The sequence below is a fragment of the Lissotriton helveticus genome, chromosome 5_1, assembly GCF_964261635.1.
Source record: "Lissotriton helveticus chromosome 5_1, aLisHel1.1, whole genome shotgun sequence".
Lineage (NCBI taxonomy): Eukaryota > Metazoa > Chordata > Amphibia > Caudata > Salamandridae > Lissotriton > Lissotriton helveticus.
Genome location: NC_136065.1, coordinates 1275269337 through 1275288699, shown reverse-complemented (window position 1 = coordinate 1275288699; position 19363 = coordinate 1275269337). Strand labels below are relative to the sequence as shown.

Genomic DNA, 19363 nt, shown 5'->3' with positions numbered 1-19363 from the left:
CGAGGCACGTTTGCAGAGTGATAGAGAAAGGGGGCCATGGCCTCCGAAGACGTCTTAGCAATCCCACTGTGTGGGACTTACTGGAGGTAACCAGAGGGGTAGTTGGACCCTGAGGACATCCTTGGGGGGCCAACTTCCCAAACTATTACCTCCAGTCAGTCCCACACGGCAGCATTGGTAAGTACTCGTACCAAGCCATGCCCACTTTGCCCTCCACTCTACAAACGCACTCCCTGGGACGCTCTTGGATGGGGATTGAAGTCCTCTTCACTGCTGGAGGTTCTTAGGGGCCAACTAACCTACCTTTCACCTCCAGTAAGCCCCACGCAGTGGGATTGGTGAGAGGTAGACAAAGGCTATGCCCCCTTTTTCCACCACTCTGCAAACTCGCGCGTTGTAATTTGGGGGATTAAGCCCCCTTGAATCCCGAGGGTCTCTAGGGTCCAACTAGCCCACCAGGTACCTCCAGTAAGCGCCACAGAGCTGCAGGGATGTCATTTGAGATGTCATCAGTGATGTCACTGACCATGTCATGGGTGATGTAATATGTGACGTCATCAGCAGTGCATTGCGGGGGGTGCGAGTTATAGTTAGCCGAACTAACTATAATGGGGGAATTTCTATGCTTTTTTATGAGTGAAATGTCCAACTAACTATAATGCCCCTGAAACCTATGTTTTTTTTCTGTTAATTTCTAAGGGTTTTTAAATGCCAATTTCCAACTATACCGTGTTTTTTTCAGTAAAATATATATATATTTAGGTTTTTGATTTGTGTCGAGTTCTAAGCTTTAGAGTTGGATAGGGGTTTCAGGGATGGTTTGGGGTATAGGGTAGTAATGGTATTTTAGGGTTTAGGAATGGGTAGGGGTATAGGGTGGAAAGGGTATTTTTAGGATTTAGGGGTGGTGAGGGTTTAGGGTGGTAAGGGTACTGTTTAGGGATTGGGGCTGGGGAAAGGGTTTGGGTGGTAAATGTGTTTTAGAGTTTAGGGGTGGGTAAGGGTATTACTAGGGTTTAGGGATGGGTAAATGTATGAGGTAGTAAGGGTATTTTAAGGGTTTGGGGGGTAGGCGTATTGAGTAGGAAGGGTTTAATAGGGGGGGGGGGGGTTGGGCTAGTGTATATCTATATCCACCATTTGAATCCCGCCGGGTCCCAAGCCTCTTGTTAGCGGTATTCTGCAGCAGGGTAGTGAAACCCTATATCTCAATTTAATCATGCACAGCGTTCTTTCGAACAAACACATCGCGGCCCAACTTGTATTTCAAGTGTGTTTTTTAATCAAGCAAGGACAACTCTGCGTGTTTCGGAGAGCAAGGCTCCTTGTTCATGAGTGTTTTAAAAAACATTTCCTGTTTATATAACAAACCATGTGACCGTGAAACCCAATGTAATAGGAAAGAGACTTTGCCAGCAAATCAGACCACCATATTGAGTGTTTTTCAATGTAATAAATGGTGCTTGTTTGCAGAGTTATTAGCAATTGTGAGGAACAAGCAACAATCCTTTTCTATGACCACTTGATTAAAATATTGTATTGTATTTCTGATATTTCGAGTCTCAACACTAGTCAATAAAGTTATAACCCCCCCAAAAAATCATCAAGATTTCCATATTGTATTGAGGCTCAGTCTCAATAAAGCTTCAAATGACCGGCCGTGAGGCCTCGTCATGCCTGATTTTCAAGGGAAACACAAGCAGCAACAGCAATGCAATTATAAATCCCTGCTACAAGAAAATGCTGCAGTTCTTGATGAATGCATGGGAGGAGCACAAAGAATTGATGCTCCAGATACAGACACTGATGGACGAACTAAGTAATGAAACTGATCAAAACGAAGCCAAGAAAGTGCTAACCACCGTGGAAGAAAATATAAAGAATTTCGATAAGGTGGTTATTGACAGAAAACAGAGGAATAAGATGAGTGGGACTATAAAGCCGGGAGGATACTAACCTTTGAGAGAGAATTTGACAAAGCCAGAGCGGATTTAACCAAAGATAGAGCCCTTTGAATAATGGACAAGGGCAAATAGGAATCTGGAACGGACCTTAGTTCAGACCAAGAATCCCTGGACAGCAACTGCTCTAATCCTACAAAAATGATGTATTTTTCTGAGAAATTTCTCCTACAAAAAAACAACAAACATTCCTCCAGAGAAAAACCAAGAGGGAAGGGGAGAAGCAGAAAAAGCAAAAATAAAGACGACAGCCGCACAGGAGAAAAAAAGCAGCTGTACTGGCGTGGGAACACGAAGCCAGGGCTTGAAGAGACAATGATGGGAGATTCAATGCAACAACTGACAGTAATCAGTTTTTCTCATAGAGAAATTACTAACACTGAAGAACAGGCTTTTAAGTTGGGTCTTTCATTTTGTCCTGATATGCATTAGACTATTCTCAAACACGCATTGATCTGTACAAATTTGTATGAAGACTCAAATTATTCAAAGTACACACCTTACAGAATAAGAGTACCTTGGCCGTAACCACTAGATCATACAGAAGACTATCGTCCTCTCTGTCAGTTGAAGACATTGACCCATTACGACTTTTACATGACATGAGTGATCAGGTTAAGGGTCGTATTACAGACACAACACTAGATCCTTTTGACCCAACACATCTTAGAACACTACCAGCCACATTTGGTATTGACACAGGCACAGCCAGTGAGACCAGGTTCAGAGCACCTTCTAAATACACACCACAGGCAGCTAAAGACAACATAGATATATTTTGCGAAGCCCTGACCCATGACATACTAAAAATAACACAAAAAGTACCCCAAAGAAAGAACATTACAAGAGACCAATGGGCAGCAATTGCCGCTCTAAAAAAATATGAAAATCAAATCATTAAACCGTCAGACAAAGGCAATAATATAGTCTTAATGAGCAGAAACAAATACATATGCGAGGCACATAGGCAGCTGAATAACACTACATGCTATGTGAGGGTTGACCAGACATACTTGACAGAGCTAGAAAGGAGATATTGTGATCTGTGGTATGATGGCCAACTATTAAGATGGGACTAACAACAGTTCCTTAAAAATGAGACACCCATGACACCTACTTTCTACCTACTCCCCAAAGTGCATAAAAACACGAAGGATCTACCTGGGCGCCCCATAATGCCCTCAAAGAACAGCTTATTACATCCATTTTTGTGGACCATTTTCTATTTCCATATGTAAAAGATCTGAACTCATGTGAGAGACTCAAAAGATTTCCTACAGAAGACACAAAACCTACACTGGGGGCCTGAACACTGGATGGTATGTTTAGACATAGAAAGTTTGTATACCAGCATAAGACACACAGATGGTATGAGGGCATGTAAGCACTTTTTCAAAGCATGTAACATACACCTACAGGAGCATACACATATGATTCTTCAAATGATTGAGATTTGCCACATAGAAAATGTGTTTATGTTTGACAGTGTATGGTATGAACAAATACAGGGAACTTCCATAGGCTCCTGCTTTGCTCCCAGCTACACCAACCTAACAGTGGGCTGCTGGGAAAAGCAGGTGCTCTGGAGCAAGGAAATGGAACAGTGGACTAACAAGGTTAACCTTTGGCTAAGGTACAATGATGATATGTTCTTTGTATTGCAGGGCAATGAACAAGAACTTTACATTTTTTGTCAGAACTAAACAGTAACGTAATGAACCTCAGGTATGCCATGCAATACAGCCAAGATATCATAGACTTCCTGAAAGTTAACCACTGAATTATATAGAAAACTGACAGCAGGCAGTTCGATCCTCCATGCAGCTAGTTGCCACCCACCTGTTTTTAGGTGGAGCATTCCCTATAAAGAGTTTCTTTGAGCCAAAAGTAATTCCAGCTCAGAAGAAACCTATGAGAGAACAAAGAAAGAGATGATTAAAAAGTTCAAAGCTAGGAAGTATCTCCAGAAAGCCCTACACCAAGCGAGTAGGAAGGCAGTAAAAATCAAAAGAGAGGATTCCCTTTTCAAACCCCCTAAACTTAAGAAAGGGAAGGGAGGTAATGGTGGCCCCATTAGATTCTTACCCAGATTTAACACCCTTGCAGGAGACCTATGACTGACCCAAAGAAAAAAATTGGATATCTTGACTCAGGATCCCGTTCTAAAAGAACAACTTGAAAGGAAAGGGTTCCCTCAATCACCTACCAGAAAAACCTATCCCTTAGGGATATGGTAGTTCATAGCCTCCTCGCAAAACTAATTGGCTAGACCAAGGTGTAGTCATCCGCAAATGTGGGAGGTGCAAGGCCTGTAGACACAGGGAAAACATCAAGGCGGTAACCCTGCAGAAAGTGAACAGAAAATGGAGGATCCCCAGAGTAATAAACTGTGGGACCGACTTTGTTGTCAACGCTATAGCCTGACCATGTGGTAAATGGTACATTGGACCCACTACATTCCCAGTAAAAAAATGTGTCTTTGAGCACTGGAGAGGTATAACCAACAGAGATCTTAGTTACAGCACTGCCAGGCATTTCCACAAAGTACATGACGGGGACTAGACACTAGCCAAATACTTTGGCCTGGAAACAATCCCAAAACACCCAAGAGGTGGGAATCTCCTTTCAGCTTTACGCAGATTGGAATCACGATTTATCCTACAAGCTGGTACTATATTTCCGATTGGAATGAATATTGATGACGAGTTACATTTACATCTGTGAATAGCCAGATGTCCAACACGAGCCCAACTCCACAAGTTCCTTTTAGTTTCCAGTAACTGTATCTACACATTTTTTCGGTTTCATTTATATATAATTTCCTTTTAATCTTAGCCCAAGAAAAGTGCAAGAAAGTTGGAACCTCTCTAAGATGACATTTATCTTATGAGGACAAACTAGAGCACACTACAGTTAGTCAATATACACCAAGAGATATATGAACCAGAATTTAACTGGGGATATGACCTTTTCCCTACAGGATGCTTTCTACGAAGCTGAAGTGAATCGAAGAGTAGCCACTTCTATAGAGTTAAGAGCATCAGAGGAATGGGTATGTTCTGTGTAATAGTCGCCTCTCCTTTCCAGAATAATGAATAGTGGTAGGATGTTGTTTTCAGACAAAAACCTTTGTCTCTAGCTACGCTACTATAGCATAATCCTTATATGATTGTATCACCATAATCAAACATTTTGTCACTGACTGCCTCTCGAAATGTGCATATATTCATTTGTTAGATATCAAGAATGTCGCTCCACACAAACACACAATAACATTAGAATGTAATGCATCTCGGGGTACTAAACCCAAATGAAAGTTATGCTTCCCAGTTTTCCCATTTTTTAATAATATGAGGTACCACAACTGTATACAACATTGTTATTCCTAGTGAGAGGTATAGTGTGCATCAAACTGCTGGTGAAATTGATATTCCAGCTGGTAATTAGGTGACCACTGTAATACTGTCCTTGGCATGCATCACTGCTATGAAACCATGATTGATATTAATTCTTGTCTTTCCTCTAATGGTTTTCACGTGCCGTCTGGCTATATGTATTTGAGATTAATCTTTTTGAATACTGCGAACTTTTAACAGAATAAATATGAGGATGTATTCCACAAAACTACAAATGCATCCTCTTTTCTTTATGTCTATTTTTAATGTCACGTCATGTCTGACGCATTGACTTTATTTGACCCGGAACTCAGCACATGGTCATGTGACCCAGATCTTGTGTGAGGTCAAAACGTCTTTTTTTCTGCTGAATAAACACCTTGTTTATACACCCCAACTATTCTTCAATTGTGAATACATATATATATATATATATATATATATATATATATATATATATATATATATATATATAATCTTACCTTAAAAGACTGACAATTTTGTGGTAAAGGCATGCAATGTAAATTTATCAGACCTCGAAAAATTGAGTGAAATTTTAGCAGGCCGAGCTACTTTTAGCACTTACTCAACCTTGCTGGCGAGTAAACTTAAGCTGGAGGTAAAAGGTGTTTTTGTTCAGAAAGTGAATGAGCAATTAAAACGCCTTTAAATCTTGTGTTATCTTGACACATTTGCCAACTGCTCAAGGACAGAGGTCAATTGTCAGTTTGTCTTTTTACTAATTGTTGCTCATTTGTTGCTGGAAATGGTGTTTACTTTTCTTTCTCTTTTTACAGTTAATGCTTTTTGTCAAGTGAGCTATTTGACAATAATTGTGAAACAAAATGCCGTAAAATGTCAGTTTTTTCCTCTAAAGCAACATTTGAACAACTTGTAAATGAATAGTAGAAGTAGATCAGAAATGATGAAATAACTTTTTTTTGTAATTCAGAAGAGTGATCCAAACAAAGATTTAAATTGGTTGAAAACAAATTAGGCGACTTTACTTGGAGATGTGCAGATGACAAATATTTGCAGAAACTTTATTTCCAAACATTGTACACTATATAATTTTAAAACCACGTCGGTGACAAATTCTGTTGCCATTTCACTGTAAAATCTGCTGATTGCAAATAACAGTGGACTTTATACTTTTGTTATGTATTTATTAAAAGTGATAGTTTTTAAACATGATGTGAGAGACATTCCTGGCCAAGCCTTGATAACAATGCATTTAATTAATTAGGAGGCAAATCTGCAGTCAATTGTATCTTGTATGGGGCTAGATTTGCATTCTATATATGGAGCTAATGTTTAGTCTATTAAATAAAACAAAAGCGTTTTCTGTACTGCAGACGTGCTGAACGTGCGTATTTGAAGGTGCTTTCATATGTGATGAAGAAATTGGCGTCTCAGTGAATTAAAATACTTGCCCAGATCCACATAATTTGAAGCTAAATTATGGGTCAAGAGTATTATAATTAGGTTGAGTAGATTATTTAAGTCACTAGACCTGCAGGTCTAGTAAAAGTTTCAGGATTTTTCGAGCCCTATACGTGTGATAAAAAACAAATGTGGGCTAAAAAAATGTTTTTATAGTACTATGTTGTATTTCCATGCGTTGTAATGTTGTACAACCGTGTAATATTGGGTCACCACCTGCATCTTATTTTTTTGTTAAAGGGAGTTATCTTGGGCACTGTCAGTTTCTTAACACTGACGGTTCTTGAAAGAAGTGAAGGGTGGACTTTTTCGCTTGGACTGCTGGGTGCCAGGCACACAACCCCTGGGTGTGACACAGGGTGTAATTTGGATGTTAGGGAACAATGTGCACCTTGGTGAATAAGGTATATCTTGTGACTGGCCACAGAAGGCCAATAGTCATTAGCTGGTAAAAGGGGGTAGGAGCACACTGTCTTCACGTCTCAGCGTCATTACCTCTGGGCATCTTGGTAGATGTAGTGCCTCATTTTCGGTTCAGTACAAAGTTCGTAGTAATAATCGGCTAATGCCTTAATTTGTTATCGCGTATCCCTAGACATGTGTTTCTGGATTCTTCCGTCATCAGTTGGGAAAAAGTCGTAGGTTGCTGGACATCCTGCCGCTTAATTTTTACAGGCTTAATTCCACTCGGGGCATGCAGGCGCTCCCAAGCTCGTCAGCTCAGGCGCTCTAGGGAGCCAATTTAAACGGTAAAAGGGGGTAGGAGCACACTGTCTTCACGTCTCAGCGTCATTACCTCTGGGCATCTTGGTAGATGTAGTGCCTCATTTTCGGTTCAGTACAAAGTTCTTAGTAATAAGTCATTAGCTGTCCCTTTTTCTCTGCACAAATTGTTACTAATTTAGTCTGCAGAGCCGATATTGACAGACTATTGAGCTCTCTTAGCTCCGTGTTACAAGGAGCATCCCTCCTCTCTGGCTATCGGCTCTGGGAGGAGACTTAGGCTTTTTGGACAAAGTAACCATTTTTTCTGTCAAATCCTTTCTCTTCTAGTATCTTTTAGATTATTCCATTTTATGCATTATTGATGTTGGGGTGCTGTTGAAATTTTGCAAATTGTGCTTTAAATGTTGTCATGTTAGTAACTTTATGCGTTTCATGAAGTGATTACTATTTTTGTCCATAAATCAGAATTCCATATTTGCTGATTTACTGCAAAAAGTCAACTTGTATTGAACTAACCATTACACTTGGTTACAGGTTGATATTATTACATTGCGTTTGTGATTGTCAAACTGTTAAACATCTTTTGATTCATCAGTTTTTTAGCTCATAACCAGTAGATTGCTTCTGGTACAACCCTGTGTACACAGTTTCCACACAATTAGAGTAGAATGTGTAATCATTTAACATCTCAAGACAATCAAAAGTTTGTAAATTCCTTAAAACGAGTTCCCTAATCCATCATGGAGACTCGGGAAACATCCTTTACAACGCAACTTTTACCACGCAGTGCCTTTACGACGCTACTTTTACAACACAAACTATTACAACGCATTGCGCTGGGGGGCGCTCTAGGATAGGGAATGTGTTTAATGTACTATCCAACACCTTCCCTACTATCCACGGGGACTGGAGTTGGAATAGTAAATTAAACAATTTACTATCCAGTGCCTAAAAGCACTATGCGTTGTAATGGTGGTGCGTTGTAAAAACCGCGTTGTAAAAGCATGCGATGTAAAAGCATGCGTTGTAATGTCATACATCCTGGAGACTCCATTCGACCATATGAAGCTAGGTTTCCCACACAGGCCCGAAAATGAGGTAAACATTGCAGCGAGTGGCACGCCCATACCAAAGCATACGCATTCCTCTGGCGTGAAGGAGGAACATTCAATACCATAATCATAGAGCACACAAAGACACACAGACAGACCAGATAGTCTGGTCAGAAGAGGGCTAAATGAGAGGCCCTACTAAAACTATGGGCCATCTTCGAGGTGGCCCCAGCCTATAAGACTATCCCCGAGCCTGTAAGCGAGGCATCTGCTCCTACCCACCTTACACCGACAGGGGTGTGCTCTTGCTGATGCTGGCCATCCCAATCGCCACTGCTCTGGGTTAAACCAATCCATCGATGGAGGAGGCTGGTGGACCTCCCCAGGGCAGCAAGCCCCCATACCCAGGAGGGAAAGATCACTAGACCAACCAGCCCAGACTAAGTCAGCCTCGGCTCAGTCCAGTGCCAGGCTCCCTCAGTATTCAACACCCCATCCCATCGGTCCTGACTCACCAGGGCTGAGCAGAATGAGAAGCACATAATCCTAACCGCCCCACAGGACGTCCTAAGGTCAGAGGGAAGTTTGTGGGGGTCCTGGAATGTGATTCCCCGAGGAGGGGAAGATCCGGCCCCATTCCAAAATCCGACTCCAAAGGGGGAGCCGTGGGATATACTCCCATAGGGTATTCCCATGGTGCTGAGGAAGAATCTGGAGTGCGTTTGAGGACAAGACATTACCTAGAAGAACAGCAGAAAGCAAGAGTGAAGGAGGCAGCTCAGGTGGGAATTAGAGGAGAGGCGTGAGTTAAGGTTAAAAAGAGAGAGCTCTCGCCTTGGAATCCCAGCAGAGAGGGGGAACAATTCCCCCAGAGGAAGCAGGGTTAGGCCCTGGGCCCCACATTGGGACGAGCCTGGGGAAGAGTCAGAAGGAAGGCCCCCAACAAGCACACACACACCACCTGGCTGTCGGTGAAGGAAAGGGGTCAACCAGGAAATAAGTACTCAGGATAGCCTGACTTTAACACGACAGACACCATCATGCCTGCACGAGGAGAGCGATGAGGATGTCCGCCGCTCCCACTGAACACGTCGGTCAGGCAGACCAACCTCTAGAGAAACAGTGTCCAGAGAAGAGGGTGAGGCTTTTGTGTGGCTTTTCTGCCATTTACTGCCTAGTGGACCGAAAGGAAGGGCCAGTATGATCGTCCCTGGCTGGAGGAGGGATCCATCGAACCTGAGGACATGGCCATTGCAGAGGACTGCATTCACATGGAATGGGGGATCCGAGATGAACTCCCCCTAGATACAGGAATGCCTGAGATAATGGGAGCACTATGTTGGGGAGAAACCAACAGAGCCACCTGTGCCAGAATGTGTCCGCTACTGTAGAAAGGTGTATCAGGGACCATCTACTTGCCTTCGGCACAGATTGACAAAAAAGAGCTCAGAAACAAACTGCCCCTAATTGATGGACAGGGCAGGTATGTGGATCTTTTGGTTCGAGAAAAACACCACAGGAATAAACTTAGGGCTAGGTGACATCAAGTCTGCTCAGCAGTCTCATCGGGGAACAGACACAGTGTTTTTTCAATCCCACATCCCTGCAGTCACACTGATCAACAGTGAGAATGACTGTGCCGCATTTGACTCATTTAGGCCCCGCATATGGAAGCCCTGAGATACTCCCTGACCACCCAGACGTAGGAGGATTGATTGCAGAAAGCATCAAGCCTGGGAAGACCGTAACTGATTTCCTAGATAGAATGAGAGCACGATGGGGACAAGAGAAAGGACAGCCTTGGACCGACACGGGTCCCCAGGTTGCATTCTTTGACAACATCCTCAAAAAGGAACTACCCACCGAGATCCAAACTGGACTAGATGGCGTAGTGGGATTAGACCCAAACCCTGGCGGGAGATACTGGCCCACATATTGCATTATTCCTGGAAAAACAGGAGAAGGACAGGGAAAAGCAGCAGCTGGCCCAAAGAGACACTGTCAAATTGGTCCAACACAAATTGAAGAAGACTGGTCTAGAGGGGGCCGTGCTGGTCGCTAGTATACAGATGGCACTATTCTTAAAGGGAGCTTTGTCCCCGGACCTTTGGGGAATATCTGCCCAATCCTGGTGGCAGACACCATGGAGGTTGGCCGCAGCCAAGCCTTGTGGAATGTTACTATTATCACAGACCAGTTGACATGGTCAATCTATGTCACCTTAAAGCATACCACGAATAAAAAGGCATAATCCCAGGACAGCCCACACAGTATACCCATCCACAAAATCAAGCCCAAAGCGAAGCTCTTGCAGCTACCAGTCAGCCCCAGGGACATAAGGGAACCAGTGCCCCGCACAGCATGGACCAGATGGTTGTCTAAGCTTGTGACAACAGTCACCGCAGACAGGGAGCCCAGCCCAGCAATACACACCGTACCATTAGATCACCCCCAACAGGATGTATCCCCTCACACCATTGTGCCGATACATTTCCTTACCTACATCTACAACAGTTGTGTAGGCTGCCAAGTGCTAGGTCGATTGGGAGGCCAGGCCACAATTCGCCACCCTAGTGCCCATAGGGGTCTAGGCCTTCCTCCGCTGTTGGTATCCGAGGGCGGGGCTAGCTGACCACACCCTATTGGGATGACAGTCTGACGAGGGAGCAGGGCAGCCCCCCAGCTGGTCCTTAAAAAGGGCACCCAGGAACGCTCACCCAAGTCAAACTTTATGCATTCTACGTACCAACATCTCCCTCAAAGACCATCCTACAGCTTGCTCACCCCGTCAATCCCCGTAATGTGCCTAGTCCCATGAAACCTGCTTTGACATTCTTATAATGCATGCGCAGAGACCTCTTGCACCACATGTACACATTGCTAGCATCACACACACTACGCAGCACGCTCCTACACAACACAGGGTATCAACACATCACCAACGTGGGCTCTCAAACCACGAGCAGGTTATGTTACATATGCTCACTGATACCCCATGCCATAGGTTCAGACAGACTTTACTTACCCCAAGAGATAGCCCCAGAGAGAGCCAAATGTCTCACTCATTGGTATCTTATGCACACATAATGACGTCAGTCTGAGTGAATGCAATGTTGATGTATGATGTAACAACTGTATGTATAATAATGAAAATATCGGTAAATATGGTATCAATGACTGCTATGTTACACGTGCAAGCACTCACAAACCAGCATCATTGCTTTCAGATTCATCTGAAATGACCTGCCCATCAACTCCAAGTCAGAGATGCATGGTCAAACAGGCCCTGTGACTCGAACCCAAGCCTACCAATTGACAGGTCACAGGTGGGGTTACACTTAGCCCAAAGACAAACGCATACCCAGGGAAACCCCTGATCTATCCCACAGATAGGTAATCACAACACAAAGAGGACTGAAGAGATTGGCCCCAATAAAACTTGTTTGGCAAAAGGCGCGCATTCCCAAAATCCTTAAAGTCAGATTTCACATGTAGTTTGGAACACTCAGCCAATCTGGACACGACCGGTACATGTACCCCGCATGGACATCTGGACACGCACACACTGGCCCACACTAGCTCTCCCCGAGGTCGTGAGCCTTCTGTTGTTTATTACTGTGATGCTTTTCGAAGAATGTTGAAGTGTTTTATTGTACCCACAAAATATATATATATGTGCGTCCAAAACTCCAGGACTTCGAGCCTTTGTGGATACTCTCCCAGCCACTCTGTTGAATTAAACCGAAATGTTCCTCTTTTGCCGAACACCTCTTGTCCTTTTATTTTATTTAAGGTAAATTCATATATAAGCAACAGCTCATATTTCAGAAAAAGGACGTTGAGGTGGGCAATTTTAGATTTTTTTTAATATAATCTGTAGCCCATGTGAGCAAATCCTAAAATTATATGATCTACTCTTGTCAAGTGTTCCATGAGGTCATCATCCGTCAGATATAATTAATTGACATAGGACAATGCCTGTTCAAAGTTGTGTAATAGATCTGTTACTCTGGCCGAGAACAGCCCGGGGCTATTCTTATACCCTTGGGGTAATCAACAGAACTGCTTTAGAGAACCTAGTTTACTGACTGCAGTCAAATATCTGCTTTCAGGTGCTATATTCTGGCCCAAAAAATCCAGATATGAAGTGTTTTTGATATCTTCCGCACAACGTTGTTCATTAGTGCGGCACCATGTGCATTCTGTACTGCAAATGTGCGAGTAGCTGCTTTTAAGTATCTGTAACCTAACACAAGATAATATGAAATGACCGGTTTCCTTACTGGAGACAAAGTATTATTCATAGATGAGGTGCCACTTTTTAGTATATCTTTCAAGCTGTTCTAGGATTTCCTCAGCTTGTTTTTTAGCTACGTGTTTAGTTGGGGGTTGTCGTTGAGGTTGTGGGGTCGTCCTCAATGGGCTCTCATGATAAGGGGAACTGTCGTCCCACCCCACATGGTTGAAGTATAACGTGACCCCGGGCGGAGTAGCCGTGCTTGCGAGGCTATGCAAAGCAGCAAAAAAAACTCTGCAATGTTGCGCGAGCATGCAGAGTTGCTTGTTCCGCATGCTCGCGTATGCTTGCGAGATGTTTTTGACGTTCGGCAACTCGGATTACATGTTCGGGGGCCTATTTTTCATCCCTCTCTAATCTTTTCAATCCTTTTTTTTTATTACACATTTTTTCTGATCTTTTTTATTTATTATCTATCCCTCTCTCTCCCTAAGTGTATATTTTAGGTTTTATTTCTACCTTTACTGCGTTTTCTGACTTTTTTCTACTGTTTCATGTTACTGCTTTTTTTACATTTTTCTACATCTTCTCCTGACTTAACTCTGTACTCCTATATTTTCTTTTCAGCCCCCCCCCCCCCCCCCCCCCACCCAGTACTATAGCTAAGGCTACCTCTACCTCTAATAGTAAGGGGAAGGCACCTTCTCCCAACAGCTGCCTTCCTTGTGGCAGACTACGCTGCTCTGGGGTCTGGCTCACCCATAACCAGCTGACTCACTGGTGGTCAGACATCTTGGAACAGGATGGAGCTAGGTGAGGTTGTAGGGCTTTGTGAGTAGCTAATTATAGTAGTATTGTGTTTTATGTTCTGTGTTATTGTTATTGCTAATATTTTTTCCCCAAATAGCAAGAATGCTGCTGCTTACATGCAGGTAAGTTACGTTTAAAAATCGTATGTGATTGTTATTCTTCTAGACAGGTGCTCGACGCTACTAATCTTACTTGTTTGCAACTTTCCGTTCACTTGGGCTGATTATGTAAGAGAGTTTAGAGAATTTAAGTTAGGTAATGCTAGAGATACTCAAGTATTTTCCTTTGTCCTCCTGTCACTATTAGTAGGTCATTTTTTTCCAGTCTGAGTGACGTGTCCTCCCTCATGTCACATGCTCCTGAGTGCTGACTCCAGTCCTTAATAAAAAAAATGCAGTTTGTTAGTGAGTGAATAATATAGCAACTAAGTCATCAGCACATTACCAACAACCAACCAATAATTTGGTATATGCAAATTTATGCATGCGTCCATCTATGCATTTTTGAGGACTAAAATAAATGGAACTTCAGACTTAATGAACAATTGGCCCATCAAAGGGGGTTGATTTATTGATGATTTTGAATGAGATTGAAATTTAGAAGAAGCAAATATATTTTTGACAATTAATTTCCAATGTCTTTGGAATAGGTGGGCTAGGTCAGGTGGTACTTAGGTTTAGGATTCTGGAATCAGAATGGAACACTGGATTAACAAATAATAACTAGACTTTCTGTGAATCTTAGATACTACTAGTCGATCAGATTAGATATGTCAATTTTATTGCAATTGTTGTTTCCAAAAATGTTTATAGTGCGTTTTTTAAAATATTTGTTCACACCAATCATCAATGTTTGTCTCTTTCTTTATTATATCTTACATTATCTGCACCCAGGGGCTAGAAAACGACGGAGTCTGAGGCGGGAGCTGGAGATGCCTCCCAAACCCAGGACTGCTCCACTACCAAGGGCTCGGCTGCTAGCCCCAGTAAGTCCTCCTGTTGTTAATATTAAAAATTATATTTCCCTAACTTTTACTGCACCCTATTTTTTCCGAACTATTATTTCCGTTTCCTAATTCTATTTTTCCCCAAATCTTCTTCGATCTATCTATTTCTAAATTCTTGTTATCTCTGCCTCTAACTGCCTCTGACTCTGTACTACTACTATTAGTCTGTCTGTAGCTTGCCCAGTTGGCCGCTCTTTATTTTTTAAACGTTTTAAAACTCAGATTCACCAATAGCTCTAGCCACGGATTCCAGTCCTTTGGGTTGTCCTCTTTTTAATCTTGAGAGGCTTTTCGACAATTGCCACCAACAAAATGCCCAACCAGATATTTTACTATTTTTGTTAGGAAAGGACATACTACTACTGTCTACTCTAGTACCCGATTTGTACTAGTGATGTTTGTGGTGTATGTACGTATTATATTAACTAATTTCAATCTTGCTAGGGGGAGGCGTATATGGCATCTAAAAAATGTGTAATGTTTTTTCTAGGCGTACCGACCACTAGTGCCAGGGCCAGCTGCAGGGCAGGCAACGCTAGCCAGGAGGGAGCAGCGTATGTGGTAGCTGCCGCAGGGGTGGGTGAGCCACCACCCACCCACTCGTTGCAACAGTGTACACTGTATGTTGAGAGAGACTAAGTTGTTGTGAACAACGGTTGAAGAAGTCACCCTTTACTTAGCATTAGCAATAGCATTAGCGGTGGGAGTTGAGTAACTAATGGCCTCTTCTACCCGACTTCAACTCAGCTGGAAAAGTTTTATGGAGAAGACTACGAGTCAGACGACCTTGATGGATGGGTTGAACGAAAAGGGAAAGAATTATGGAAGGGGGAAGGACGGACGAGATGTAATATATGACTGGCAGAGAAGGATGCGTGGGATGCATAGGTGGCTTATAGGAATCGGATGCATGGGTGGTTGAAGGATGAGTGGAAGGTGAAAGAAAAGATGCCTGCCTGGGTGGGTGAAACTGTATGGGTAATAGGAAGAATCCTCCAGGGGGGTTCATGGGTCAAACTGGACGCTTGGGTGGCAGTTTAAAAAAATAACAAATGTATGTGGTTGGTGAAACTAAGGTTTGCTGAGAGATTAGGAAGAATGATAGACCTGTTTACTTTGAATGTTGAATGGATGGATGCCTGGATGGTATTCAATCATCATAGCATAGGTGGAGACTGTCACTGGATGAAGAGTCTTTGAAGAGAATGTAAAAGAAAAATAAACCGCACCAGAGTAGCAAAGCCAAGGAGAATAGAAGATTAGAATTAAAAAAATACAAGGCTAGAAGAGCAGTGCTATGATTGATAAATGGAATAATTACTGGGAAGAGAAACAATAGGACTGTTTTTTGCAAGGTTTTTGGTTCAAGGTTGTATTTTCAGAATACTCCCTTGACTCACAGTAGTTTGCAAGCACAGCATGTATGTTGTGTATGTATGGTATCAAGCCACTCCCTCCGACTCTGAGGCCCACGCCCTACCTATGTCATTTATTTTCGACTGTGTCAGACTGCCATGGGTGGATTGTCGGCTGCATGGTTACACAATCAGTCAAAAGTACCTCCTGTCGTCCCATATATAATCAATGATCATTTGGATCAGATATCATCTGCCTTGTTGTATCAGTCAGGGTGAAAGTGAAATTGAGCAGTTGCCATTGATGTAACAGAGTATGGCCACCCATAATAGAAAAATAAGATAATTGTGTAGTTGTAGACTACAGCTTCCCCACCTGCAGACAGTAGTAAATAAAAAGAATGTGAGTCTGCGACACAAGTATTTTTGTCTAGGCAACAAGCTGACTGAGCTGGCATGCATACAACAAGGTTAATTTAGCTAAACAAGAGAGAGAAGACTTGTCTACTCGTAAGTGCCTAGTATTAGTAATGCCTGAAACTCCCACAAATGTTAGAGGCCGAGAAAGTGGGAGGATACCACAAATGTTATGTACTGTGCTTGCTAGTACTTCTGTGCCACTATGTGTAGAATTAATTTTGTGCTACCGTTTTGCTTTGGTTACAATTATCTTTTTTCTGTCTTGATATGGCTACTGCTTCCTAACCAAAAGCACAACCAAACAGGAAAGAGTTGGCAGCCATGGCCCTGAACTGTAAGCTGGAAGCCATCTGCAAAGAATATCGGCGGCTGGTGGTTCTGGAGGAGGAAGAGGAGGCGGCAGCAGCTGGGCCCCAGCCAGGCCACGCAGTGGTACGGTGCTGGGGTCTGGCAGCCGCCCACCGCGCTTTATTCTACACTGCTGCCCACCCTGTGGATACAATTGTAAAGCATTCAAGCGACGCATGCTCCTCCGGATGGCGCGCCTACAGGAGCGGATAAAAGTCCTGGAGGGTAACAAGTGGGCCCACCGCTAGAACTCCGTCGCATTACCCCTTTTTTAATCTTTTTTGGTGGGTGGAAATTGGGCGTCGGGGAAAAGTTGGGGTTTATATTTATTATTTATTATTGACAATAGAGCGGATATTGGTTGGACTCTATCTTTGGACATTGATGGGTCAGGTGTTGTGGGATTTTTACATTAGTTTATTTTTTGTTAGGGGAATACATTATTTATACTTAAAGTTTACATATGATGTAAATGTTTTGTGGGGTATTACTGTTTTACTTCACACAGTTTCCTTTGCTGCTGCAGGGCTGCAGCCAGTTTTTGATTTAAATGGCAGTAGCAATTTAAAAAAAAGAAAATGAGACACTCAGTCGCCTGAGGGAGACTCGGGAAGGAGTAGTAGAACAAAGTACAGTACACAGGTAAGACTGCCAAACAAGAAACCATGATGATGAGCAAAGCTAATGTAAAATTACACATAATGGTGGCGGGATAGCCTAGTACAGGTTACAAACTGTAGTTGACTCGACCTATGAATTGGACAAGTATAACATTTAGTGCAGTAAGAATGATGAATCGATGCTAGCAATTAATTATGATGGATTATGTTCCTCTGGAAAAAGAATTGACTTGCAAATACTGAGCATAGTGTTGCTTTTACCACATCCGCCCCAGCAAGTGTGTGATAAATTATTGGTGTAAGTTCATTTAATTTAGTCACACCTCAATATAAATCACACAGCCCGGGGAAAGAGGGTTAGGGTTTGATGAATGGTTGGGAAGGGGTATTTGAGGGAAAGGTTTGACAAAGACAAACACTACACATGGACAGCACACAATCTTGGCAGACCATCATAAATCTGTTAAGGGAGAAAAAGGAAATACATGCATGATGATGACTTGATGGTTAATGTTGAGTAGTACTAGACTAGTAGTACAGGCGAGGGCAGCAGCATATTACTAATCATTATTATTATGCAATTGCCTTGCCTGTCTGCCCCCAGAGAGACCCAACTTACATACATTTTATGTTCTGTTGTACCAGGTTCCTTTAATAGCTAACAAAGACAATAAAAAAGTAGCTGTAGGGGTTAAATCTATATAAGCAAACATAATAAACAACAACACACACAGTCGTAGAATGATCGCAGAGAAAACATGAATCAAATGAAATGAAAGAAGACTACTATAAGTTACTATGTTATGGTCAAATTGGGAGTGGCATCTCTGCTTTCCTCGTGGTCCTTCCTTCCATGGATGCTCCGTCCGTCAATCTTGGGTGCCACTGCCTGCCTGGTGGATGCGGATTGGTAAGGTAAGTGTGAGTTGTTTTTCGCAGTGTAGCAAAGGGTAAAGGCCGGCCTGTAAGTGTAGATGGAAAAACAAAAGGGATATTGAAAAAACAAGAAGAAAATTAATGTTAAAATGCATAAATTACGGAGGAGTGCAACAAAATCACTTTCAGAGGCGGCATGGCTAAATCATGTCTACTCTGTTTCCAGCATTAACCTACAACAACAGGACAGAGCAGGTCAGCGGCGCCTACCGAATCTCCACTTAGCTTAGATTTTGAGCCAGACAGAGCACACATATACAGCAACATAGCATTTTCCAAATTAAGAAACAAAATCAATTCACCGCTGTCAGTCATACCACTACACTCGCCTGGACCACTACACAGACATGTTAACCTTTTAGGCCACTTCATGAAACGCCCAAAGTTATTCCATCAATCATCTCCGATCCTACTGACTGACTGCGACGAGTATAGTATGGTCCTCATGGTGTCCAACTCTGTAGTGCACCATATTCAAAAATGCCAAGGATCGGCCTGCAGTAGAAGTACAATTTTGATATTAAACAACAAGAAGAAAACATTGATTTGAGTCACTTTTTCGTGTGTAGATTAAATACTAGTACACTTCATGCACAACAACACCACAAACACCAATCACTCCGAGTCAGCGTCCAATTTTATTTATTTATAAAGTTTTATATAGAGCAAACAAGATCCCGAGGGATAACCAAGCGCTTTACAATATGATGGGAGGAAGGACAAAAGCAATATCTATAATATCAATAAGAGGAAGGAAGAGCAAGAATATACAGTGCAACATGCAACCAGGAGGGTAATACAATAAAACAGGTGTAGGCGAGCAACAAGGGTGAAACACAGTGTACAATAAGGGGGAGCTGTGACAAAAGTAAGAACAAAATTAGGAACAAAGTCAGCAGGTGCAGTGTCAACGGGCCCAAGGGTATCACCCTATTAGGGTATGAATTTGTTCATTATGAATCTTTTGGCTTCCACTTTGAACGCTGTCAATGAGATTCTGCGAACTTCCGGTGCGAGAGAGTTCCAGATTTTAGGAGCGGCTCCGGAGAAAGCT

The 19363-nt window shown here is 42.6% G+C and overlaps 1 long non-coding RNA gene across 2 annotated transcripts in view; it reads left to right on the top strand.

Annotated features, from left to right (window-relative positions):
* The window catches only part of LOC144755301 (uncharacterized), a 34501-nt gene extending 15678 nt beyond the window's left edge, over positions 1-18823 (top strand). For both annotated transcript variants that reach the window (XR_013594869.1, XR_013594868.1), the window contains exons 3-4: positions 14518-14609; positions 16698-18823. This is a non-coding gene — a long non-coding RNA (uncharacterized LOC144755301). The remainder of the gene's footprint in view (positions 1-14517; positions 14610-16697) is intronic.
* The last annotated feature ends 540 nt before the right edge of the window (positions 18824-19363 follow it).